Here is a 27,008-nt window from a genome sequence, read left to right as displayed (position 1 = left end):
AATCAGGTGAGCAGATGGGCAGACAGACTTACTGTAGGATGCAGCGATGGCTTTTGAGGCAGGTCCAGAGTATGTTAACATTATTGGAAGTGCTTTCATTGACTTCTATCCAGGTTTTGGCTGGGGTAGAGTTAATTTTCCTCCTAGTAGCTGATACGATGCTTTTGGATGTTTTGGATTTAGGGTGATGATAACGCTGATAACCTGCCAATGTTCCAGTTGGGGCAGAGCAGTGCTCACGCAGAGCCAAGGACGTTCCAGTTCCTGGTGTTGCCCTTCCGGTGAGGAGGCTGGGGGTGCACCAGGAGCTGGGAGGGAACACAGCCAGGACTGCTGGCTTGGGATGCCCAAAAGGGTGTCCCATGCCACGTGGTGTCATGCTGAACAATAAATGTGGGGTGGCTGGATGGGGTTGGGCGGGACTGCTGCTTGCAGAAAAGCTGAGCATCAGTCGGCAGGTGGTTAGCAATTGCATTGTGCATTGCTTGCTTTGTACTTTCTGTTATTACTATTAATAATAGTTATAATTATATAATAGTTATAATTATTATTCCTTCCTTTTCTGTCTTATTAGACATTCTTTATCTCAATCCAAGAGCTTTTACCTTTCTTTTCCTGATTCTGTCCCTCATCCCACTGAGGGGTGCAGGTGGGGGGTGAGTGAATGGCTGTGTGGTGCTTAGCTGCCTGCTGGGTTAAACCACAGCTACTTCTTCATGTACTGAGAATGTTTTGAATGTTACCTATCCTTACTAAGGTTTCAAACCCACATACCTGTAGTGGGTTTACATGGCAAGGTTTTGGTAGCAGGGTGCCATGGGGGTGGCTTCTGTGAGAAGAATCTAGAAGCTGCCCCATGTTTGGTAAGGGCCTCACTGCTGACCAGAGCTGAGCCAATAAGCGATGTTGTTTCTCACCTCTGTGAGAGCATATTTAAGACAGGGAAAAAAAAACCACTGTGCCACACACAGCAGCTAGGAGAGTGAGAGGAGTGAGGAACAGCCTTGCAGGCGCCAAGGTCAGTGAAGAAGGAGGGGGAGAGATGCTCCAGGCACCGGAGCAGGAGTCCCCTGCGGCCTGTGGTGAGGACCATGGTGAAGCAGGCTGTCCCCCTGCAGCCCATGGAGTACCACGGTGGAGCAGGGTTCCACGCTGCAGCCCGTGGAGGAGACCACGGTGGAGCAGGTGGACCTGCACTGACGGAGGCCGCGGCCTGTGGAAGACCCCTGCCAGAGCAGATTCTGGGCCGGACCTGTAGCCTGTGTTGAGGAGCCCACGCAGGAGCAGGTGACCTGGCAGGAGCTGCTGCCTGTGGGGGATCCAGGTTGGAGCAGTTTGCTCCTGAGGGATGGACCCCGTGGTACGGACCCATATCTGGAGCAGTTCTTGAAGAGCTGCTGCCTGTGGGCAGCCCACATCGGATCAGTTTGGCAAGGACTGCATCCCGTGGGAGGGACCCCATAGCACAGGGGATGAGGGTGACCGAGAAGGAGCAGCAGAGAAGCAGCGCTATAGACTGACCATAACCCCCACTCCCCCGTTCCCCTGCGCCGCTCGGGGGGAGGAGGTGGAAGAGGGTGGATGGGGGGGAAGGTGCTTTTGCTTTCCTTTGTTTCTCACTTCTCTAGCTTGTTAGGAATAAGCAATAAATCTATTATCTCCCTATGCTGAGTCTGTTTTGCCCGTCACGATAATTACTGTGTGATCTCCTCGTCCTTATCTCAACCCTGGAGCCCTTTTCATCGTATTTTCTCCCCGTTCCTCTTTGAGGAGGGGGAGTGAGAGAGCGGTTGTGGTGGAGCTCGGTCACCCACCCGAGTAAAACCACTACAATACCACCCACTACTTTCTTAAGGCTACAAACAAATCTGAGGACACACAGAAGAATTCCAGAGTGCATGGTTAAGTATTTGCTGTGTATTATGTTTGCATGCTATAATGGAAAACTGTTTATAGAGGGCAGAAAAATTAGATCTTTGTATGGAACATTTATCTCTTGATGGAGTCTGTAAGAGCTGGAAAGAAAAAGCAAAGCACTTATTTTCACATTTACACTGTAATTTCTAAGCATAATTGTGACACGCTAATAACAATTTAAAAGCAATTTCACTGGTATTGGAAAGAAAAAAAAAAAAAAACAAGCCCATGATACTCAGCAAACTGACAGCAGAGGGCACCAATGTCCTGCATTGGAGAAAAAATGGCTTTTCCCTTATGTAAATTGTACAATAAATCCTTGTTTGCTCTTACCAGCTTAATGCAAGAAAACCAAAGCAATATGTCAGTTTTAACAGATTTTTAAGGTTGGCTGTTTTGAGTGTTTCAGATAAGTGCTTGTTATGGAAATGCAGTTTCCAACATCAGATGCCAGAAAGAAAAAAGAAAAATGTCTAAACTGTTGTTTATCAAAATACATTGCTCACACATTTGCTAAAGATAATCCAGTTGTAAGGGCTTGTTGCTTGTGAATTTTTAGCCCTTTCTTTCCCAAGAAAAGTATTTATTCTACATGCAAAATATTTTATGCTCTATTTATTAGTAATCATAAAAGTTTTAATGAATCTGTAGGAAAAATCTGATAGTGACTTATGTGACAGTTATTTTCATAAAAACTAACAAAAACACCAGAGAAAATATTTGATTGCTGAAATCTATGCATGTTACTGGCTTCTCCAAAAACTGAAGCTGACAAGGTTGCAAAAGCTAAGAACATCCACATAGAATATTCATTGCATTTCCTTGGTATTAACATGCAATTGTAAGTAGATAGTGCCTACCACCAGTATTTCAGCTTGCTGTAGAGATGTGAACCCTTGTGCCCCTAAGACATTTAACTGTTGTCAGGTACAAAGGATCAACAGGAAGGGCTGTACGAACTGTGTGTGCGTGTGAATATTTTTATATATACCACAGAAAGATTATACCATATGCTTTTATGACATTATATACTATTTATTGGTGAACATATATTTGTACGTATTTACTGAACAACACTGTTGCATTGTGTTATGTTTATTTAGACAATGGCTGTAACAGGATGACAGCAGGAACAAATTCTTTGCAAATAACATTGATGCAGGGTACCTTTTACACATGTTCAGAGAACGCTGAGATAACTGGTTATTGTAAGACCAGTGATTGAAAAAGGAATTACTAAACCCACTGGTTATTCCCTTGGCCTAACACTGGTTTTATTATTATTATATATTCATATTTGTTTATTGAAAATAGCCATGTGAAGATAATGAGCTGAAGACCATTCTTTGTTTCTTGGCATTCTCAGGCGCTTAGTCTCCAAGGATTTCGAAGTTGGCATGCTCTAAATTTGTAATAAAATACCCTTCTAATTGGTAAGCATAGAAAATATTACTTTAATAAATATTTGATGAACAAAGATGTTTTATCTGTTCATTAGACTCCAGAGTAATATATGTTCATTAGAAGAAGATGAATAACAGCATTTAATATTCTTTGTTTACAACAGAAGGTCACATGGAAGAATATATTAATATGTAAGGTGTGACCTTCACACTTTGTCAGTTTTAACAACAATGGGTTTGTTTCCCTTATATGGTCAGATCTGTGTTTGATTTCCAGCTTAATTAAAGCAATTAAATTCACCCTCTGTGACAGGTAAAATGCACTGTGATTGACAAGACTGGTTTGGTTACTTCTAGTTTGTCCAAAAATAAATAAATAGATAATAATAAAAAAATCCTTTTTAAGAAGGGAAATTTCTGTTCACATGCCATGGAATGAAATTGCAAGTTACTATTGAATATATGAGCAATTAATATCAGAAACAAGTATCAGAAATAACATCAGATGATTTTTCTTTTTGAATACGTATGTACCTTAACAAGAAATAACAGTCACAGAAAGAGAAAGGTGCAGTAGGTCTCTTGCACTGCTTATCTCATAAGTCATGGACATACTCTAAGTTCTCAAAGCTGTTAGACAGTACAACTCTGTTTAAAATTGCATGACCGTTAAGTGTATTACACTTAATAGCTTTCAGGCATGGTTTCACAGAAAATACAGTAGGAACAAAAAAACAGTGGGCCAGAGAGAAATAATGCTTAGAGCTTGTCAAAAGCTGCTTTTGTTGGATTGTTTACTGAACGTAACCATTCTTTCCATTATCACTTTCCATCAATAAAATCATCATTTTCTTCAAAAATCTGTTCTACAGTTAGTCTTGGAAACCAGGATCCAGTCATCTTGCAGCCCAGAAGAGGAACCAGGTCTACAGGAAACCATGGAATCCTAGCTTTCATTGATTTCTTACTGATTTTCAAATGAAAAGAAAATAAAAATGTCAGAATTTCCTGGAGGACACACGCTTAAATCAGCAACAGTGCTGGAGAAAAGCTGTTCCAGTAAGACGTTTGGCTTTGTGGGAGGTAAGCAAGGTTCAGGATCTTTACTTGTGGTTTAGCTGATGTATATAACGTATTTTATTAATAATATAGACATCTCAACAATGTGTTCTTTTGCTTTTTTCTAGTCAGGGTATGCTCCTCTTATTCCTTGTTTCCATAAAGAATGGTCTATGAATAATTCTTGCGGCATATATGGGTCAGACTACTAAAGAATTCAAAGGAACAATACTAGAAAACAAGAAAAAAGTTTCTTTGTCATACATAATCTGCATATAAAATCTTTTTTTTTTCCCTTCTATGTTTTCCTTTCTTCAGTCACATAGGTATCATCCCTCTTACTGAAAAGCAGAGCTGGAAAAAAAAAAACAAACTTGCATCTTTGTCCTAATCATAAACTACTTGATTTTTTTCCTCATTTTTATTTTGTATTCTAAATGCAAACATTGAATGCTGACTTCTGAGTAGTAGCCTATCACATACTCACAACAGTGAGGCATTAGTCACAGAGGAAAAGGAAAAGAAAAAAAAACAGCAATAAAAACAGCCATCATTGTGCTTCTGCCCTCCATATTTCTGTAGAAAGTCCTGAAGAGGATGCAAACTATGCTTTATCTTTGTGGTTTTGATTTACATTTCAGTGAGTCCACTTTCTCCTGTGCAAAAGTACTTTCTTCTCATTTGCATAAGCCTATATGTTGCATAAATAGCATTGACTATGAAGGAGTCAGCATAAAGGATGCAAGCAAGAATTACACATATTCAAAGCAAGAAATTAATAAGTTGGATGTATTATATCTCTTGAAGGGGAAGCACTATTTATAATGTTTGGTGAAAAAAATGATTTTGAGTTTGTAGATTGGTTCCATTCATGATGATAACCATGAAAAAACGGTACCCAAGATGCTGAAAGAGCGATGTTATTACCCTGAGCAAAGTGTGCCCATTCCTTGAGGCAGTGCTGATACACTAACTATTCTCTTTTTCCCTGTTCTGAGGGAATTGTGTTGCCACAGCTGAGGAGAGGGGCTGTCCCTATGCTCCACCACTCTGCTCTCAGCACGGATTTGGTGTCTATCCCAGAAACACTGGGGCTTGCTAGCAGCTCTGCCCCCACCCCAAGAAACCATGAAAGTGATGGAAGCCAACTGCTCCCCCTCTCCTTTTGTTCCTCTATTGTGCTACTCTTTTGTGGTGTCAATTCCGAATATGTTTTCATCCTGTTTAAGAAAAGTCATTCTGTGGAATTAGGAGCCTGTGTAAACTTTGCCCTCTGGTGACACAGTTAATACAAGAAGTTGTTAATATGGCTACTATATAGAAGTAGTGCTGGGTTATCTGAGATGAGGATAGCAGCTGATGTTGAATCGGGTTGTTCTTTCAGAAGAAGACTTGGTTTTGACTCGGTTTTAATTCTTATCATACATTCATTAGCATTTCTGTGAAAACCCATAATTTCTACGGCATTAATAATCAATTAGTGATTGATTTCTTTGCACAGGAATCTTCCCTGCATTAGTAGAACAAGGCCATATATTTCACATGGGTAGCTGTTCAGAATGTCCTATGACATGTCCAACAACAACTTTGTCCTACAAGCACTCTTCTTGGAAATTCAGAAGTGGCAACAAGATCCAAATAGATGGGATGCTTGAACTTTCCCTCCAAAGACAGGCGGTGTTCATCCTCAATACACAGGCCAGCGTGCCCATGATTACCTGTTTTCTGAATAAAGAGCTGTTCAGCTTCAGTGATATTAATCTGACAGTGTTTTATAATTTGTTCCCAATTTAGATTTGTAATAAATCTAAAAAAAATTTGTTTAATTTGGACCTGGTTCCCAACCAAAATTTTACCAATCCTGTGTACAATTACTATTTTTTGTCACCTGTAGTCTGTTAATTTCTAAACAAATAACATTTAGAAACACTGGAAATTCCTATGTCAGATTTTAGAACTGCTTTTGACACTCAGAAATTGAAAAGGTTTCTCACGTCATTGAAACACCAACATTTGGCAGAAATTGTAAGGGGTACAATGCCCTCACAGTGGCACACTGTGACACACTGCCAGAGTAGTAAATCTTGAATTATAATTGCTATGACAATGCAGCTGAAGAAAACACAATGATTACTTATGAGGTAAAATAAATGTCTCTACCTCTCATGGAAAAGTCTACCTCTGATGAAAGCTACTTTTTACATTAAAAAAAATGTGCTTGAAATTTGCATGCAATTCTATTCAAATTAATATGGCTTGACATAATTTGTAGACTTTTCTAAATTGTTTCTCAGGATGGTTATGTATGTACATATGCATTCTATTTTTCCATAGTCACCTGAATTAATTCAACATAACAAAAGTTCAGTACTCATTCTATAAGCCAGACGTCAACAACCATTTTTTTTTAAATTAGTATTCTTGTCACTGCTTTTCTATACAGAACTAGTTTGTTTGCCAAAATTGAATGTGTGATATTAGACTATGTGCAGTATTATAAATAGATGTATTTGGCCAGTCCAGCATATTACCAATGCCTTGTCCATGCTGTTCCTTGCAATGCACCTTTCTCATGTTCTGCAACTTTCTGGTTTATGTAAATGCTGTATTGATATGTTCGATGATATTACTCAGTACTGGTATGGCAGATTTCCACTAGAATTAAAGGAGAAGAATGACATTACTCAAGTTACTAAATAGTTAGACTTTACCAGATTCAGTAAGTCTCCTAACCTCTGTAAGTAAATGCAGACAAGAAAAGAATACTCAGGGATGTGTCATATACACTAACATCAATTTGCTTTTTCCCAAAGCATCTATTATTGCCATCATTAAAGTAAACAAATAAATAAATAATGAGTCCTGGAAAGGATGTTTTGAATCAGAATGGCAAGTCCTATAGTCTGGTGACAGAGAGGAGAAAGGCTATCATATTGACTGTTTTTGTTAGGGTACATAGGCCTTCTGGAAAAGGGCGGGGGGGCAGGGAGGGGGCACTTCCCAAATTTTCTGTTGGAAAAGTTAGTATGTTTGATGAACAATGCAGAATAACTCATTGCCCTTCATGGAGGAGTTTACAAGAAGAATGAAAAAATAACTTTCTCAGAAAAATAGAAAAAATAAACCAGCAAAGTTTACAAATCACCATCTAGTTCTTTTTTTTTTAATTTTTAAAAATGGTGCACAGAATATTGAGAACAATATCCCTTATGTCTTATGAACCTTCAAGTGCAAAACCTTCTATAGATTACACCTATTAGTGAAAAATTGTGTACTAAAATTACTGTTTATTATTGAGGGGAAAAAAATGGTTGCAAGAGAAACCATGACCTAAGCACTTGTTTGTGTGAGAATATTAGTTTTCGCACTAAAGTATTGGATGCATTTGTCAGATTGGACTAGACAATGTCTATGAAAGAGCCTAAATAAAAGTAATCCTTTTCAAAGATTAAGCCTTTGAAGTCATCTTTTAGAAGATTAATCTATATGTGACCTGCAATAGAAAATGATAGCACCATAAAATGTCTGAGTTTCAGTTCCCTACAGACAAAAGAACCTAAATGTCATGGTTTTAGTTTTGACATCACAAATTTTGTACTTTTAACACTGTTTAACTGATTTTCATTTTTGACATCTCTATTACCATACTGACAACAACCTTTTAATGTTTTGTGAAGAGAGGGTAGAGAAGGAGATGTTAGAGATTTCTTGGATATCTCTAAGGAGGGATGTAGAAATCCTACCAGCAGCGATTTTGACTGTATAGCCAAAATCTGAAAAGAATCAAATCTTAAGTATTAAGTTAACAATTTAATAATAATAATAATAATAACACAACAAAACCCTCTGAAGATTAGTTTGCATTCAGAGAAAAAAAAAAGAGATATTTTGTTTAAAATTTTGTTATTTAAAAAGACCCCTGAAAATTTTCCTCTCATGTGTTTATCAATTTATATTCCTGTCTAAACTTTTATCATTGTGTTTATACCTTTTCAATCCATTTGTGCTCTGTGGGTGTAAGACAGGATTTGTAGTCATGCAGGAGAAGGTGAAAATGAAAAAATTAGTTTCCTGACATCCTTAGGCCACAGAAAAAATGTCAGCAGAGACAGAAGTGTGAGGGATTTAAGAGAGACAAAGGAAATGAAGAAAAGAAAGGCAGAAATCTACAACAATATACAAGGACTTTGTCCTAAAGACTTTTGGTCAGAAGCAATGCCTGTATGTGCAAAACATCAGTCAACATTTCAGAACATTCAGGCGACAAATTGTAGTACTGTATTATTTTTTCCCTTCCCTGTTTCAGACATGTAGGATTGTGAAGTGTCTTTAAGGATGACACAAGCCAGTTGCTTCAATTCTTAACTGAATAAATATTTCATTCTTTACAACGGAGATTGATACCAGATTTGGGTTGTTGGCACAGTTGTGAGATAACTGATGTTCTGTTGGGAAGGATACCAAAATAAGACACGTCCAGGCTTGTCAGCTACTGCACAATTGTCACAGCTCTCATGTATTTCCATCAAGCGGAGAGGACAGGTGAAAGAGCAATTGCTTTCTGTGGAGGAAGTTTTGGCTTAACTCCATGAGAGGGTGTGAAGGATGCCTTGTTGAGGAACAGGAGAAGCAGTTTTTCCAAGAGTGTTGTTTGTAAGACCCATGCATTTTTTTGTGCTTTCCTGCCCATAAAGGCAAGTAATGCAGCAACATCAGAACAATCTCTTGTTTTTGTGTACCAGAGTGAGCTACAATCTGTTCTGCTGCTGCCCACTTTCCAAATGGGATTGGGACAGGAAAATCTGATAATGAAGAAGCTGTGTAGGAGCTTTAGTAACGCTCAGGGAAGCCAGTGGATTACTGCTTACCCTCATTAGAGGTCAGGAAAACAGACTAAACAGACAAAATGCTAGGAATTGCTAGGATATAGAGGAATAGAGAGCAAATAACATTATTACAGTGCTATATAAATCTGTGGTGCCCCTATATTTTGGCTGCTTCATGTTGTTCTTCTTTCTGTATTCAGAACTGTTATGATAGAAATGGCAAAAGGAAGTATCAAAGATACTTCTCTATCAAAGCAGCATCCGTGGGAGGAATGGCTACTCTGACTAGGATTTTGTTAGATGGAAAAAAATGACAGAAAAAATGTGATAAAAAGTCCATATTAGTCATGTAAAGGCAGATATATGACATCTTTATTTGTAAAATCATGAGAGGGACAGCAAAGGTGAATTGGAGGAAATCCTTCACTGTCAATTCCAAGGCGAGAGCTTGGGTACATCAAGGGAAATGCAACAAAAAATGTCCAGAGCTGAGGATTCTGAAGCAAGGAGATGTAGTTAGGAGAGGAGTCTGTCTGCTAGAAATCCTCTGTTGTGAGTATGTGGAGACAGGCTATGGAGCTAAATATGTCTTTGGTTTCACCCTATTGCTGCGTTTTTTCTCACCTAGCAGAAGACGTCAAGGAGATAGACCAAGTTTTTGGTTTGAGTGCTCAGAAACAGCAAAGAGAATATGGAATAAAGTTTGTGCGTTGATACCAGAAATGCTGTCATAACATAGCATTGTACGTGGCTATTCTCAAGGACAGCATACATAGAACATAAACTTCCAGTCAGGTTATGTATAAGGCAAAAAAAAAAAAAAATAAATAAACAAAACCACAAATCCAATATTCAGTAGTCAAATCCAGTATATTCAATATTTTTTGAAGTGGTATCAGTCAATAGTGAAAAAAGAATTATTAAATTTTAATTTCAAAACCTTTTTAATTTAGAAGTATATGACAATATTTATTAAAACTCTCACTGAGAAAATGAAAATGCTTTAAAAATTTAAAGGGTATAAAAATTATCCCTGTGTGGAAATTCAGATTTATGTTAAAAGTTATCTGAGTTCTTTTAAGGTGTGTAAAAATATTCAATAGTTATGTGTAAGGCAATCTATCAAAGTCATTTACTTTGCTGGAATGCAAGTTTTAATATGCAAATGGAAAGCAAAATCACTACTACAGCTGCATATAAATACTGTTTCTCGCTTCTCCCAAGTTAATTTCAACACTGACAATAGAGAAATAAGGATGTATTTTAATTAATATATGTGCCACAGTTCATTTCATTATGGATAAGATTTAGCTGTAAGTTACAGAGCGACAGTGTGATTTAGTTTCACTTGAATATTTGGAAGATTTTTTGACTGAAAAGATAGAGTATACACCAGAACAATGCTTTACTTCATATTAATATTCAGTATTAAGTTCACAAATTGAATTAGCTGGAGAGCTGAAACTCCCATAGTAAAGCTTCTACAGCTTAGTGCAGATTTTAGGCTATCGAGCAGCTTAACTGTAGCTTTGTTTACAACTTCTTCTATTTATAATATATACTTTGAGATGACATGTCAAAGGCAATTCTTGCAGCAGCATTAGTAGAAGAAACTGTTGTATTTCCTTTGAAAGTATGAAAGACCTTGTTATTGGAAAAATATGTTAAGAGAGTCTGAAATTCAGTGTTGAACAGGAACTTTTTTGCTTCTGAGCTAAATCCCAGTGAATAAATTGGAAATGCTCAATTTGGCTCAAATGCACTTGGATTCAGATTTACAAATAGTGAATAATAATAGTTCAAAATGCTACTTTTGAATACGACCTGAGAATAGGGGCTGAACTTTTATAAATCCTAAAGAGTAGCCTGTTCCTGAGGGAATTCCAATGCAGATTTAACTCAGTGCAGGCTGTGCTTTCAGAAGCACTTCAGCAGTGATAAAGTGTTGTACCAACACATGAGCACACATTATTATGATTGCAGGAAAGTGGCAAAAACCACAACAAGCAAACTACTTTGGGGTGATTTTTTAATGAGAACACAAAACAGAAAGACTGTGTAAGGCATGGTTATGAAGTGGAAGGAAGATGTAATGATGATAAAATTTTAAAGATATATTTTTTAGATTTTTTTTCCATTACTTCAGGTTTTTTTGGGAAGGAAAAAAAAAAAAAAGAGGAGGTAGACAAGAGAAAGGCATCATTGAAATGATTCCAGAGAAAAGACTAGAAATACAGATGGTGGGGAGAAATGATGTAACTAGATTTCACAAACCACCTGCTTGTTTAATCTTTTGAAATCTATATTTTCATGATCAGTACCGTGACTTCATGTTTCTCTGTTTATTTCAAGAAGGAGAGACAACAGATTAGGTGAAGAGAAGAACAGAGAATCTCCGTCAGCATAATATTCTGTCAGGAAATGAGGTTTGAACAATGCACCACAAAAGTACAAAGCATGTTTTCCTTATTGGAAACAGGCTTTGCTTCTCACACCTTAAGGTTATACTAATCTTTTCTATTCATTTTTCCACTTTCTTTCATTTATTTTGTTTCATGGTCTGTTTTCTATCTTTCATATATGCATATTTCTCCATTCATTTTCAAAAATATATTTATGGTCATTGGGTTATTCAACATGCATATCCAATATTTACACACTACAAATTAGATCCTAGGTAGTGTTAAACACAGTTGGATTGCCTTAAATGTCCATGGTATTATTCTTATTTGAGCAAAATGTTTGTCTATGAGACTCTGCCATGGGTCAGTTCCCCATTATGGTAAATTTGATAGAAATATAACAGAAGTTCAGGAATGCTTTTAACCATATTCTTCAGTTTTGAAGCATAAATGAAATAAATGAACTCAGTGAGAGAGCACTAACAAGTAGATAAAGCAGTCTCATCTGTGTGATTACATACCTGTATACGATTGTATAAAATTTTGCTTCTGAGGCCAAAATGCCACTCCTAGATTTCCAGATTGTTCTACCTATAAAGCTAGCTGTAATCTATATTGGCAAGTAAATACAAGAAGGCACAGTTCTTTTCCCACTTTGTTGTTAGCAAGGAACTCTTTTCGTCTTAGATATGCACACATACGTAAACCCTAAGCCTATTACAACTGACAACAAAATCCAGCAAATCTTCATTTATTGCAGCTTTTAAATATGCCTTTGAAATATGACACAGATGCTGGCTAGCACATAGATTTTAAATGGCTCTCTCCAATCTTTGCATCTCACCTTTCTATAGTATCAACATATATTCCTCATAACTTCACTTGCCAGCACCTAAAAATAATCCCAAAATGAAATGAGTTTGATGAATCATTATAACACTTACTTCAAGCTCTTGAAAAATAAGAGGATGATGATTGTAGAAAGCACTGGATTTATGATAGTAAGTCTAGATTTGTTTAGACACAAATTGTTAAAACAATGTAAGTCTACTTCCTACTCATTGCTTAAATGTCTAAGAAACCAAATTTCAGAGGATTAGCAGTGAGAGCTGACTTATGTTGCAGCTACTGCATTTCTGACAGCAAACGAGGCCAAGGAGACAGCAAGTACTCTTGCTTTCTCAGCAGTGTTCTGGATGAAGGTGCCCAGGTGGGTCAGTAGCTCCTAGTAGCTGGCCCAGTCCTTCCTGATAGCAGCTTCCTGAGGTTTCCAGCCATTCCAAAAAGGCTCAAGCCCTCTTCACAGATCTGCAGCATTATTTAATCCCCTGTCATCCTTTTCACCTTTACAGCTTCCAGTCAGAGACCTTCACAGCCCTCCTCTGTCCCACTCCAAGGCTTGATAAACCAAAGTCTACAGTCTAACCAAAACATGCTTCCTCTGAGTAATTTGCTCTCTCCGGCAAATCCACTCCAAACCTCCTCTTACCTCAGAACCATCAGCTCCTCAGAACCATCAGCTCCCATGCCATACACTTGTAGCTCAGCTCAGTGTTGTCTGCTCAAATGTTCAGTGTCACAAGCCTGTACTGGCTGCCAACATCTATGACCATCCCACTTGCCACAGGCAGGGGAGCTCAGCATCCTTCTGCAGAACCATCCCTGTCTGTAAAACTGTGGTGGTTAAAAAAAAGGAGGAAGGATCTGTGTGGGATCAAAAAACTGAAGGAAAAGCAGGACCATGTTAGCCCTGTCCTGATGCATCTTGGTTCTGCTACATTTATCAACCTCATTTCCTTCTCTTTCACTAAACAGCCAAGTCCAGTCCTCTGTAGCTTACTTGCAGTGACAATGGTAACCAGTTCTTTTTTTTTTTTCTTTTTTTTTTCTTTTTTCTTTTTTTTTTCTCCAGCAAATAGGTCCTCTGGAAGAGTTCTAGCAAGGCTACAAAATCAAGTCATTCGAGGTAACGGGTTGTAGGGTCTGATTTTGAACTACCAGTCTGGAGCTGTAAGTCTGCTCAGCACCTTGATTTGTGTACCCTCTCACACACAGTGGTTTATTTAGAAACCCTGCACACAGAGGACTGTAGTTTTGAACTGTTCCTTGCTTCTTGGGCTGCGATGTCTGAGCTTCTATGTCTTGATTAGAGGAATGTTTCTCAGATCTGTCTGTTCTCGCTTGTCTACAAAAAGATATATTTTTATATTTATAAAGAGAGAGATTAAAATAAAATAAAAATCTTTGAGGACTAACCTCCCTCACAATATTATAGTAAAATTAAAGTTTTGTAGTAATTCAGTTTCACAGGAGAAGGGCTAAACATGAACTGCAGTTTCTCCGGTGTAACCTATCTTACAGCAGCCTTTAGTTGCAAAGGCTAAAAACAATATAAATAAATAAATGTAATATTGCATGTAATAAAAAAACTGTCATCTTGTGTCAATTCCACAGAGCTGACAGGCTGCTTCATCATCAAGCATTTCTCTAAGTTGAAAGTCCATGTCTGTCCTTCTCAAGAAAGTTACTAGCCTTTAAATACTGAAATATACATTTTTCTTTCTACTATTCTGTAATGTAGGTGAAGACTGAAAATCTCTAATCTGGGTTTGTTGAGGTACCTCATCTTTGAAAATACTTTCTTCCTTAACCTTCTTTGTCTCTGTATATAATAATATACAGATAGTGTATGTATATTATTTTATATTTTTATGTTTATTATTTTGATAATTCTAAAACATTTTAGCTTAATCATAATTTAAACCTTTTCTTCTGCCTTTGTTTCATTTAAGGTCAGGGGAAAAAAACGACTGACTTTCTCACTTCTGTCTGACTCAGTCAGAGGACAGAGTTTTGTGGGTTTTTTTAAAACATTTTTGTAGAGTAATTTTCTCCTATAACTTTCCTGAAGGCTGGAGTGGTACTGCAGTAAATGTGCTGGCACAGATCCTCTTCTCTCAAAGCTGGGATAACCCATACACCTCAGCATAGTGCAACCACTCCATTATATTACCACATCAAGAGATAATTCTGGTTTTGATTTTAAGTTCAAAGCCTAACTGTCACATCATAAAATCCTAGTGAAAATTGTCAGGAAGAGATTAGGTTTGGAGTTTCTCAGTAGAAAATCCTTTTTTCCTCCTCTCCACCATCCCAAACAAATAGTTGTTTCAGCTGAAGTTACAAGACCATATTTCTGCTCTGCAGTTTCCTTCTTTATTCTCCAGCAGAAATGAAATTCAGCATTGACTGACCCTGATTTCTTCACCATGAAACACTGGAGTTAGGAATTTAATTAAACGCAAACAAAAAGTTGAATATGAATGGGTTTATTCTAGAACATAACTTGTGTTAACACAGCATATAATATAACTAATCTCTAGTGTTAGCATATTCTGAACTTTTCTGCATCTTTGCTTGTTGATAAACTTTCACCTGGTTGTGTAGTTGCTAAATGGAATTAAATTGTTCTCATTTACACCATTTTCACAGTGCCATATCTTCAAAGAATTCAAGCTTTAGGTGTTTTTATACTATATAGAAGTATCACTTAAATTAGTAAGAAATTAAATATTATTTCCAAGGAAACAAAGAATTTTCCCGGTAAATAGTTTAATTAGTTTAAAAAAATCACTGAAGATCTCATCCTTGTGCCATAGTTTTTGTACAGCTTCACCTAGGATTTTTTTTCTTCCCTTCAAGTTATTTCTAGTTTGCATGGGCTTTACTTCACCACACAGTCACCCAGCCACTTCTGCGGAAATAAGGAGGTGCATAGAAAAGTGATAGGAGAAAGTGGCACTAGAGGAGAGGTGTCAGGAGCTGCTTCTATTGGTTTAACACCTCCTGTATAACGTACAGGAAACTAGCCTTAATAGAGCGCCAATAATAATGAAAAAGTACTCAGAATCATGCTTTTTATATCAAATCTAGATAGTTTGGTTTAACTCATTCCTGTTTTAACATTTAAATTAACCAAAGTTTTTTGAAATACTTTTATTTCTTTAAACAAAGTTTTTGAATCAGTAACATAGCTGCTGTTCTCTTCAGGTCTTATTTTCAGTATAAGTTATTTAAATAGTCTTTAATCTGCAAACTAACTTATATATTTATAAATGCTTTCCAATAATTTTCTTTTCCCATATGTGTGGAATATGAAGGACTTACGGATTGTTTTTGGAGAGACTAGATGATTCAAGTCCTCAGTAATTTTAACCATTATTTATTGATTGAAAAGTCTTATTAAATACCTATTGAAGTATTTGCTTATAAAATAGAATTCCATTTTATTTAGTTTTGTGTCAGTAATGCTTCAGTCCTATTTTTTTTTTTCTTTGTTGCAATTCAGATCTGAACTGTAATAGCTGAAATATAATCAAGGTAACATTTACATTATCTCTACAGTTATATATATCCATACAAACTAGCAAACAGAAGTCAATCCTCTAGCTCTGTTGGGAATTAATGGACATAGCTTTTTAGACAAATACATCTGTACTGGCAAGTGGGATCTCCAGAGCAAAGGTAGTCTTTAAATGGAATTGTGGTATTGAGTACTAGTGGAGTTTCTACTTCTCATGGATATGTGTAGCATAGAGAACTATACTATTAGTTCTTATCTGGGAGAACTAATAACATCTTGAATTGTGCCGTGCTGCTTTTTAAAATACATTAAAAAATAAACAAAATCAGCTTACTCAGAAGCTAATTTCCCTTCACTGAGAAAAGCTCATGCAAGCAAAAGAAAAGTGATGCATCTGTATGTCTATATACTCATACATAAGTGCATACGTCTATATACGTAAGTTCAAAGTGTGATGCTTTTTTTCAAAACAATAGAGACATTGAAGCTAAATTCTGTGGTCAACTAATTATTTTATAAAAAGCTTTCAATTGGATTTACAGTGAAGATTTTGATTCCCCACTGCTCTTTCAGTACATAATTGAACATGTAATTGCGTGCAGTTGAGAATTCACCAGCGTTATTTATTCCATCATATAATCTAAATATTTAATTTCAACTGTAATAAATTAAAACTATATTAGATTGTGGATTTCAACCATGTGTTACTCTTGCAACAAGAGAATCATTGCTTCATTATTTTTTAATATAACAGACAGAACTATTTTGTGACCACGGTTTCTTAGTAATATGATTTCATCTTAAATGGTGATTTGCCATTCTAGGTTTTATTTATTGGGATATTCTTGACAGTTTGAATTGTCTAAAACTGACAAGAAAAGTTGTAAAGTGGATTAAAATCTGTCTTAATTTTCCCGATCTTTAAAAATGTAATTTTTTCCTTCATTTTTGTAGTATAAAAATTTTTTAGAAGTATAATGAAGCAGAACTTCCATTTCAATGTCTTTAATTCATGTTTTTTATAGTGCTGAAATTTGAATGCGTAATTGTGTTACAAAAAAAAAAAGAGAAAAGTAAAACATGATTGTACCTTTCTGTAGAGTATACTAGAAGAGCAAACACTGGAATATAGAATTTGTAAAAAGGGTACACATAAATAGAAATACAGAAGTGTACACCATACTATGAGGCAGAAGTCAGAAAATCTGACATGCACATTTCTTTCAGATTTTTTTTTTTTTTACGTCAAGTCTAGAAATAGAAAGAATTTCAGTCTAACTCATATGATCTTCACCTGAGTTTCCCTCCCTTAATGTATGTTCAACCATTGCTGCTTCTGTCTAGGTATACACTGTCTTTATCCCTTGTAGGTGCTGCTTTGAGAAGTTAAAGGAGATCTTCCAATTTCTGAACTGAAGCTTGGTGAAAAAAAAGACATGGCAACAGCCCATTCCACTGTGAAAACACATGAATATATCATTCAGTAGCTCATTTTGAAGACAGCTTCTAAACTTGTATGACTCATGTAATGGCATAGAAAAGGATAGAAGGAAACACAGAAGAAGGTAACAGCTAGTGCAGTGAGGGTGAACTATGCAGTTTAGCACAGTCGGAAGTCACAGTCCTGTAAAGGTCCCTACATCACGCTAGAGCTTTGATGTAGCATCACACTACAATATCAAGTTATCATTGGGACTTAAATGACTCAAGGCTAGCCTTGATGAGGAAGGAAAGAAAATCATTCCTGATGTCCCTGAATAATAATTTGGAAAGGGTTGTGGAAAGTCATTGGAGAAAAATATGGTATTTAAAGCTGCTGATGCTTTACCCTCCCCCCCCCCCCCCCCCCCATTCCCAGGCAGACAGTGACTCAGGAGCAAATAGGACGCTGGTTTCCATTGAGAGTTACTATTAAAGAAAGTAGGTGCAGCTGACCATTAACACAAAAATAACATGTTACTGACGGAGCTCTAGCTTTACAGAAAAGCATTTCTACTACTGCTATTTTAGAGTGTGACTCCTGCAGAAAATCCCACAAACAGTCAAGAGCAGAACAACTCTGTCCTTTCATCTGAATACTTTGTTCATAGTTGATGTGTAAAATGTTCCTGTACGGAAAAATCTTAAAGGTCTTCTGTGTGTTTTGTTGTTTTGTATTTGTTTTTGTACCTGCTGTGGTTCATCCATCACTCTGTCACAGCTATTCTCTAATTCCCATTCCTTGCATTTTGTTCAAAACTTTAAAAAAGGCATAATGCAGTTGAAAACAAACAAATGAACAAAAAACCAGCAGAAAATATGCCATAACCCTAGGTTAAAGTTAATTAAAACTTTTTACATGAGGTTGGAGTGATTTTCAGCATCTACAACGTCCATTATAAGCAGTTGAGGGTGAGAGGAAGTCCATAGAATTGTATGATTTTTGCTACTGTTAGCTTTTTTGCTTTCTTAGACTGTCATTGTTCTTTTTTTTTGACAATAAGATCAACACCGGCTTAAATGGTTTTGGCTTTTGGGAAATCATCTATTTTTTTCCTTGATAATTTTTGCTACTGCAAATGAAATTTGGCCTTTCTTTGCTTATGTCAATAGTAATCAATACTTAATTCAAACTTTATGATCATCTGCGTTTTTTATGTTGCTAGAATTGGAAGCAAAATATAAAGAAACTTTTTTTTTTTTTTTTTCAAAGCAATTGCAAAGTGCTGAGTGAATAGGCCTGGTGAATGAAGAGAAGCAAAGAGGTGGAAGTACTCCAAACTGCTCTGTTACATGCAAACAATATTCTTCAGTTCAGGTACACAAAGATATGAACTATATATACATATTACTTATTTTTATATCCTCAATAGAATACTATAAAAAATTTCTAAAAAAAAAAAAAAAAAAGAGAAACCTTGTGGCATGGATGTTTTTCCATTATGAACTGAACTTTTTAAGGTGGTTCCTTTTCTCACTGGAGCTAAATATATAATTTAAGAAAAATAATGTATTCTCTACTCTTTACTTCTCTTTCTGATTATTGATTTCAGTTGAGCAGATTATGATTATTTCTGGCATATTTGTTATGAAAATTCTTGCACAGATTATCATTGTGGTTGCAAGATGCCTGCAATTCAGTTCTGTAGTTCATAGCATGGAGTTTCCACCCTTAATTTTGTTGGTTAGACTTTTCTAATTAAGACGAACTGTCTTTTTTAATTGGTAGCTAGTGGGGGAGTTATTAAAGCTAGCAGAAGCAACACCAGTCTTCTGGGGAATTCTGGTATTATTTTATATTTGCACCAACTTGGGGGAAAGTTTTTTTTGCACCAACTTTGGGTGAAAGGAGGGGAGAAGGGCTGGTAGACTAGATTCCCTGGTCCTATTTGCTGATAATACAGCAATGCAGATGAGATAAAATCTCCAAACCTATACTTTGGATTATGCAAATAATTCAAGTTAGCTGTACAAAACATGGAATCAGGAAGAAATGTTTGATTTCACTAGTGCAATCTTGGAATTTAAGAGAAAAACCTAAAATATGCTATGTTTTTGTTGTCGTTGTTGTTCTTATTCTGAAAATACCTCATTTTAAGCAGGGGGGAAAAAATGAAAGAAAAATGTAAAAAAAAACTTTGGTCAGTAATAGGGTTGTAAGGAATTATATGAGTTTACCTAACCCAGAAGCCTGTCTCGTGCTGTAGCCAGAAGTAGATACGTAAAACAGAGTGAATATCTATGATTCTTTCCCTTAACATTGATTTGCAGCTTAGGAAATTTCTTTGTAAGACATAATTTTTATGTAGTTAATAGCCCTCTTTCTTGAACTTGTCCTGCTGCTCCTTGAATCTATGTAAGTTTTGGCATTGTCTGTTATCTAGGGAAAGGAATTCCTCTCCTTAGTTGTAGGTTATATGAAACTACAGGATTTTCTGTATTTTTTGTATTTGGACTTGAATTCTTTATCCATTATTTTTTCTCTTGAAGGTTTTATTATGAACAGATTGCTACTTAAAAAAAGGGTTCAGAAACTGATGCCAAGCAGAGTTTCTCTCTGCAGGAAGTGTTCAGATACTATTTTATTCTACTGAGAAAGCCATGTGAAAATACAGGTTTTATACCAAATGTGAATAGACTCTGACTATTTTGGATCAACTTGGGAATGCCACGTCAGCCATTTTGCCTTCTATATGGGCACATCTTGAACTCTAGTGCTTCCACCCACAAGCACAGCCATGGCTTCGTATGACAGAAAAGATTCAGAAATCTCACGCCATTTGCAGTGTGGAATGGAAGTTTTTTTGTTGTTTTTCTTATTGCCATGTCAGGCCAAAGTTGCCACTCAGTTTAGCTTCATTCTTGAATCTAAGTTTTAAATGTTTGCCAAGCGGGTCTTGTTTTATTGTTTCTTTATACTTTTTGTGTGTTTGTTTTTTGCTGTTATTCTTGATTACATTAACATCTAGAAGTAGGCAGTGTTCTGCTGCGTGAATGCAAACGCCAGAAGTGGAAAGAGCCCTGTGCCATACTGGCACAAGGGGGAAATTGTTCCTGCCCCAGACTGCTTCCAGAGGCGGATTGAAGTATGTGGTAGCAAGGAGAGTATCAGAGGGTAGTTTGATGTGAAGCAGACAAAGTGGAGACCAAGTGATAAGGTTTAGAAGGTTAAGCAGAACTCCCTCTTTTCAATGTTTTTAGACTTAACTTTCTAACTAATTGGTATGACAATGTCTGCCCTTCAAGACCTTTGTTTGAAAATTTAGTGCAAGAAAGTGCTTTTCTTTTTTTCTTATATATGCAGGTACCTTAGCTTTCCAATAAAAATACATTTAGATGTCTCAAACGTAGCCTGTGAAAATTGTCTGGTATTTGCTGAATATAATAATGTTTCCTTGGAATTCCTTCAAATAAACTGATTTGCTTGAGTATTCATGCAAGACCATTAAATAAGGAAACATCTACAGAATGACTATCTTACTGATACAGAAATGTGTGAAAATTCTCAACAGAACGTCAATTTTTGTTCTCGTATTGTCTAATCAGTTTCTTTTTTAAAAGGGTTTCTAGCATTTTTAGTATAAAAATGTTAGGTTCTAAAAGGAATAGAGTCATAACTCTTTAATTATGGAAATCATCATAGTGTTACAGAAGCCAGCAGAGCTACTCTGCTTTGCATCAGCTGAGAATCTGCCCCCTGGTATACACATGAACCCTTGTTTATCCTGAATGATGAGAGCAGACCAATTAATATTGCAGGCAAGAAGGTCCATGCTGTGCAGTTAAGCTACACAAATCTCAGTTTTCATTGCCAGATCCACATCCCATGTAATGTTTCCAGTAGGCTTGAGCATTCTGACACAATTTATACAAAAATCCAGTATGAAAGAAAAAATTTAATTTCCTGCTGTGTTGAAGTAGTTTGCAAGGCCTTAAATTGGATTTTATTTCTGTGGAAGTTCTTATGTTTGTCATTCATGTAGATTTAATTTAGCATGTTTCTGTAGCCTATATACATGGCACAATTCCCCCCCCCCCCCTTTTTTTTTTTTAATTATAACAGCATTTTAGAGGTCTTTACAGTTTAAGCTTTAAATCAGATTAATTAAATATAAAGGAGGAAAAACAGTTCAATTTTCTTGTTGCATGGTATTTGTATGTTCTTGCCTGGTAGATTGTTACCTTGTTTTCCCTAAAACAAAAAATGTCTCTACTGTCTGCAGTACATATGATATGTCGCTGAAAACATAAGCAGAACATATATGCCCTTTGTGCCTCCATAAGGGAGATGCTCCAAGGATTGTTTCTTTGTGTTTTGTACTGAGCTCTACAAAAATACAGCTAATTATTGCTGACCTAGTCTGTGACACTGTGATTTCAATCGTGCACTTTCAAGCAAAAAACTGAGCAACAAGCCAGTCCCTTGCTATATCATTATACCCTATCTTACCCTCCAACTTTGGACACTGGGGGAGAGGATTAAATCCATAATGCATTCGGAAAGCATTGTGTGTGACCTATGAACTCTGTAGTTAATCTCTACTGTCTGGAGGAGGAATGAAAAACCTCTCATAATCTGTATTTCTTTAGCTGATATCATTTGTACAAACACATTATATACGGTATTTTCTGTTCATTGATACCAGAGAAAATGGTCTATGAGAAGAAAGAGACGAAGAAGAAAGCATTATCGGTCATATAATTGCACATTGTACTGACCACACTAAGCAGTGGGTATCATCATTAGTAAGTGCTGCCCATCATTAATTAATATATTTTTTTTCACAAGTCTATATATTGGATTTTTAACTGGTCTTTCCATAGCTATTGTATAAACAATACAAAGCACTGTTGGTTTTTTTTTTTTTTTTTTTTTTTTTTTTCCCTGCTGGTTTTAAAAGAGATTCACTAATTAGATAATTTGTGGCATTGGGGCAAGTCTGGGGTTCTTTGAAAAAGAAGACAGCTCTTTTGCAGTCTCTGTGTCCTTGGAGACTGTTAAGAAGGTTATTCCCTATCAGTTTAGCTGCTTTTGAAATGCTTAGAACAGTGCATTAAAAGAAAAAATAAAAACAACAAAAATATAATGACAGTATTCTGTCTTTTCTATAATAGAATTGCATTATATCCTTTTTGTTCACATTTTTCAGTGTTTTGAGGTTATCATTTTGATATTGCAAAACCACATGTAATATTGATTATGAACTCTTGCATGAAAATATAAAGCTTATTTTGTTCTTCTTTTAATGGTATTTTGAGATAAAGTATGAGCCCTGACTCATGTTAGGTAGCATTCTTTCTTTCTGACACTGGTTAATTTCAGTAGGGACACCTGATGACAGAAATCAGCAGAACACTCAAAACCTGCATTTTATAACCGTAGCTGGTATTTTACTCCAAGCAAAAATAGCTTCATATGGCTAGTCTTCACCCAGACACATTGTATTTGACATAAATAATTATTCTTTAACTTACTGATAAAACTGAGGAGTTCAAACTTTAAACACCTCATGAATTCTTTCCACCTCATTTTAAAAATTAGGGAATGGTTAGGGAACGATTGGTTTCCCATCTGTACTTGTTCATTTGGGAAGTTCCAGTTGAATATTTCAGAACATATGCACAAACACGCACAAAAGGCAAACATATATGTGAAATAAGCATTTATAGTATATATACATATATATATAATAAGAAAATAAAACATTTTTATATATTTATAACATCAAGTTTCATAATGTCTTTGATCCCAGTGGTATACGTCTTTCACAGATGAATAAAGTAAAACATACTTCATTAAGCATTTTTTTTCCAAAAGTTATAGCAGATTTCACTTTCCTTCAGTTTAGGTGTCTCACATGAGGTGTACCGGATTTGATTTTCAGAATCAGTAAGGATCTATAACACTTCCTGACTTCACATATAAAAATGGTGCTCTCAAAACCTGTAAAAGTCAGCATAGAGGAATAGTTTCAAGAATACAATGATATGCTCCAACACAGTGACAGATTTCTCAGTATTGGTGACTTCAAGCTGTAGCACATTAACAGTAAAATTGAGCCTTGACATCAAATTTCTAAGTTTTTATTTTGAGTGTTCCATCTACTAGAAATTTACTAAAAGACTATTTAAAAATGTGAACAGTTGCTGATTATTTAATGTTTCAATTTTTTGGGGGGGTTATTTGATCAAGTAACCCACAAAGGCAATTTAAATTTTTTTCCCTGTGACTGCTTTTGACAGTGAGGTCTTATTAAAATAAACATTAAAAAAAAAAAAACACTTACCTTTTGTTTAACTTATTGCATTTTAAATATGACAAAATGACACAAAACTCATGCAGTTTACTTTTCTCATTTCTGACTAGTGTTTCCCTGCATTTCAGTCACCAGGGTCCTACCAACCTCCTCCTAGTTCTTCCCTCCTGTTTCTCCATTTCAGCAATTGCATGCACCTTCAACAGCTCTCCGTCCATGTAAAATCTTGACGTTAGTAGGATCAGAAATTTATAATCAAGTGTTTAATGACTACTGTGCTTATGTGCACAGTCCCTGGGAAGTTGCCATGAATATTCCTGTTCTTCTTGCATGAAATTGTAATAGAGCATGACAAGGATCTGATGGAATCATCCAACGTTAATAATAGTAAGAACAACTACAATAACAGCAGTAAGATCCTTTATTTAAAAAATAAATTAAGAAATGTAGATAGATAGCAATTGCATTTAAAACAGACCTTAGACGTCAAAATTTTTCTCCCCTTTTTTCTCATTCCTCTGAAGCTATTTGTGTATTCTTTAGTGCTAGCCTTGGTCCAAGAGTAGAACTTGCCGATTTTGTGGTAACGTGAATAAAATGACTGGCCTTCTGTTTTATACAACTACAAAAAGAAAATCAGTTCTTCATAATACACTTTCACATTCTTTAAAAGCTTTTAGAGTGGACACGGTACTTTAACCTCTTAAAATATATTATTGGGCACTTATGTTTGTATTTGCCTAAGAATATTTAGTTTTCATACTGATAAGCCCAGCTCTCATTATGTTTTTTCTCTTAAGCAAATATATCGAGAGTATTAACGTTGTGTGATCTCAAGGCTGTTATTTAACAAAGACTTCTAATAGTCAAACTTCTCCAATTACAACAAAAGTAGATGAAATGAATGGTCAGCTTTTCCATTTAAGAAATTAATTAATTTAAAAAAAGCATCTATAAGTTAGACAAAGTACAACTCACATTCTTTTTTTTTTCTTACAGCTTTGTCACTCATTTATATCATCTTTTGATTGATTTGTCATTTACTTGCAGCTGAAGTATGTTTTCAAATCTTTTGTATAGTTTTCATCTTGTGATGAAAATCACACGTTTGACTGACAGTAATAATTTTATAAGCATTGATCAAAAAAACATCTGTTCATCTTTAAGACCTTTTTAGCTTTAAATTTTTTTTTTATTCTTTTCATTTAAAATGAATTTAAGTGCTTTAGACTTTGATAGACTATCAAAATTAATGTATAAAAATTTATTATCTTGGAGCACAACAATAAGATCTTTTGTGTTCAATATATGGAAGAAAAATAGATTTGAGATCATCTCTTTTACAAATAAACACATCAATACAAGCATGAGGAATATAAATATGCACACTACAAAATAGTTTTTTGCTTAGCATGCAACATGTTCTAATGTATAAAATGTTATGAAATGTATCCACAATTTAGGAAAAGAAAATCTGATAGTGAAGGCAGTTTCCACCCCCCCCCAAAAAAAAAAAAAAACAGATGGAGTTGCAGTTTCTTGCTCTTACAAACTACTAATAAATGTACAATTGCTTCTGAAATTTTCTGCATCAGCTACGCAATCTGAAAATAATTACGTATCTTTTTTTTTTTTTTTTCCTGTCTTGTCAGAGAAAGTCCTAATTATGACTCTGCTAGAGTTTGGATGCATCTTATAATAATTCGTTTTATTTGTTTTTATTGTCTTTTCCATTATATGGTGTTTTGTAACATTGCTGTGTGGTTTCTGTTCAAAGAGTAAAGGTTTACTCTTACTTACTGACAAATAGCCCTGTTTTTAAGACAACTACTTGTCAGTGACATAACCAGATCTTCCAGTCTGCAAGGATTCCCTGAGTGCTCCCATAGACCCAACATCTATGATGTCCTGTACACTGTATCTTGAATGTAAACCCTGAAAAGCTGAACACGCTGAGTATGCGTGCGGCTCTTTTACATGCCCAGTGGCTCTGTTTTTGCTGCAGTTAGAGCCATGTACCTCAGCTGGGTCTGTTCCTGGTTCTGCTGTGCACGTGCACAAGTACAGAGAATCCTAACATGGCATTGGCTCAGAGAAAGGCATAGAGAAGAGACCTACCAGCAATGACTGAAGATTGAGTAAGGGATTACTTGCAAGCATTTCGCCTGTACAACTCCATGTTACCTTTTCAAAACAAAGGCAAATATTTAGGTAAATATATATTTAGCTTTTTTTTACCATACTCTAGTATGGTGAAGTCTAAACAAACCCTTGAAATACCGACTTAGTCTTTTTTCCTTTGCCTCTTCCCCCATCCTCTTTCATTTGCACTACATATTTATTTGCTTTTTAAATCTCTCTTGATACATGTTAAATATGCAGTAATAAGAGGATCTGTAGTCATGTTCAAACACTTCACTTCAGAGAAAAGTACAAAAGGAGTCATGGAAAAGGGTGTAACTTGGACAAAATTAAGCACCCTGCAAATTTCAGCTGGGAGTGAATACCTTCAAAAGAGAGGAGCATCTGCACTGATTTATCACCCACCTGGAACAAGGGGATGAAGGGAAGTGGATCAGCAGACATTTTACCATTGAAGGGTTTGTTGGTGTAGGGCTGGTTCTTCCCTTTCTGGCTGCTGCTAGAGGAAAAAGGTTGCTTTCAGGTTCTGTGCAGATTGGTTACAATGCAATCACTTACTAAAATTAAATGAATAATCATTTATGTATTTATGCTGGCAGCTTTGAAGATAGTCATTTGTATTTTTTTTAATGTAGAAATGGAAAGTAACTCAGATGCAATTGTAATTTAAAGAATTTTTGGTTTGGGGTTTCTAATATCTCACTTTTTTAATTCATTGTATCCCAAAATATGCTTTAGAAATATATGTATATTTATCTTAATGTTTTTATGTCTCTTTTTAGTTGTTGTTAGAATATAACAGGCATTGAATGTTAGGTTGACTGGCACAGTTAAGCATAAAGTTACTAGTCTATTGACAAAATTCTGACTTCAGATAGAAAATCATAGCATAAGCTTATAGAAAGAGAAGAAAAGAAATAAAAGGCCATTTTCATAATTCTACTTAAATGTAGAACTCAAAAAGCGTAGGGCTGAATTCACCTAAGACTTCTAGTACTACATTAACAGTGAGCGTCGCTACCAGGTATTATTACATGTATTCTGAAGGTCTGAACAGTGTGCCTGTGTCATAGACTGTGGTGATCTGACAGGTTACAAAGAACTTAAAAATTCTACTTTTTCTTTGTACCACCCCCTCCCTGCTTCCCATCTTCTCTGTA

At 35.9% G+C, this 27,008-nt stretch overlaps 2 long non-coding RNA genes across 2 annotated transcripts; both read left to right on the top strand.

The window, feature by feature from the left end:
- The first annotated feature begins 3,231 nt into the window (after positions 1-3,231).
- Positions 3,232-6,641, top strand: LOC121074437. Its single transcript, XR_005822338.1, has 3 exons — positions 3,232-3,350; positions 4,193-4,403; positions 5,881-6,641. It is a non-coding gene; the product is annotated as an uncharacterized LOC121074437 (long non-coding RNA).
- Positions 6,642-17,337: 10,696 nt separating this feature from the next.
- LOC121074442 lies at positions 17,338-25,916 on the top strand. The gene is made up of 3 exons (XR_005822339.1): positions 17,338-17,535; positions 18,663-18,767; positions 25,712-25,916. It is a non-coding gene; the product is annotated as an uncharacterized LOC121074442 (long non-coding RNA).
- The last annotated feature ends 1,092 nt before the right edge of the window (positions 25,917-27,008 follow it).

The sequence above is a fragment of the Cygnus olor genome, chromosome 1, assembly GCF_009769625.2.
Source record: "Cygnus olor isolate bCygOlo1 chromosome 1, bCygOlo1.pri.v2, whole genome shotgun sequence".
Lineage (NCBI taxonomy): Eukaryota > Metazoa > Chordata > Aves > Anseriformes > Anatidae > Cygnus > Cygnus olor.
Note: the sequence above shows the minus strand (reverse complement) of the source record. Positions and strands in the feature narration are given on the sequence as shown.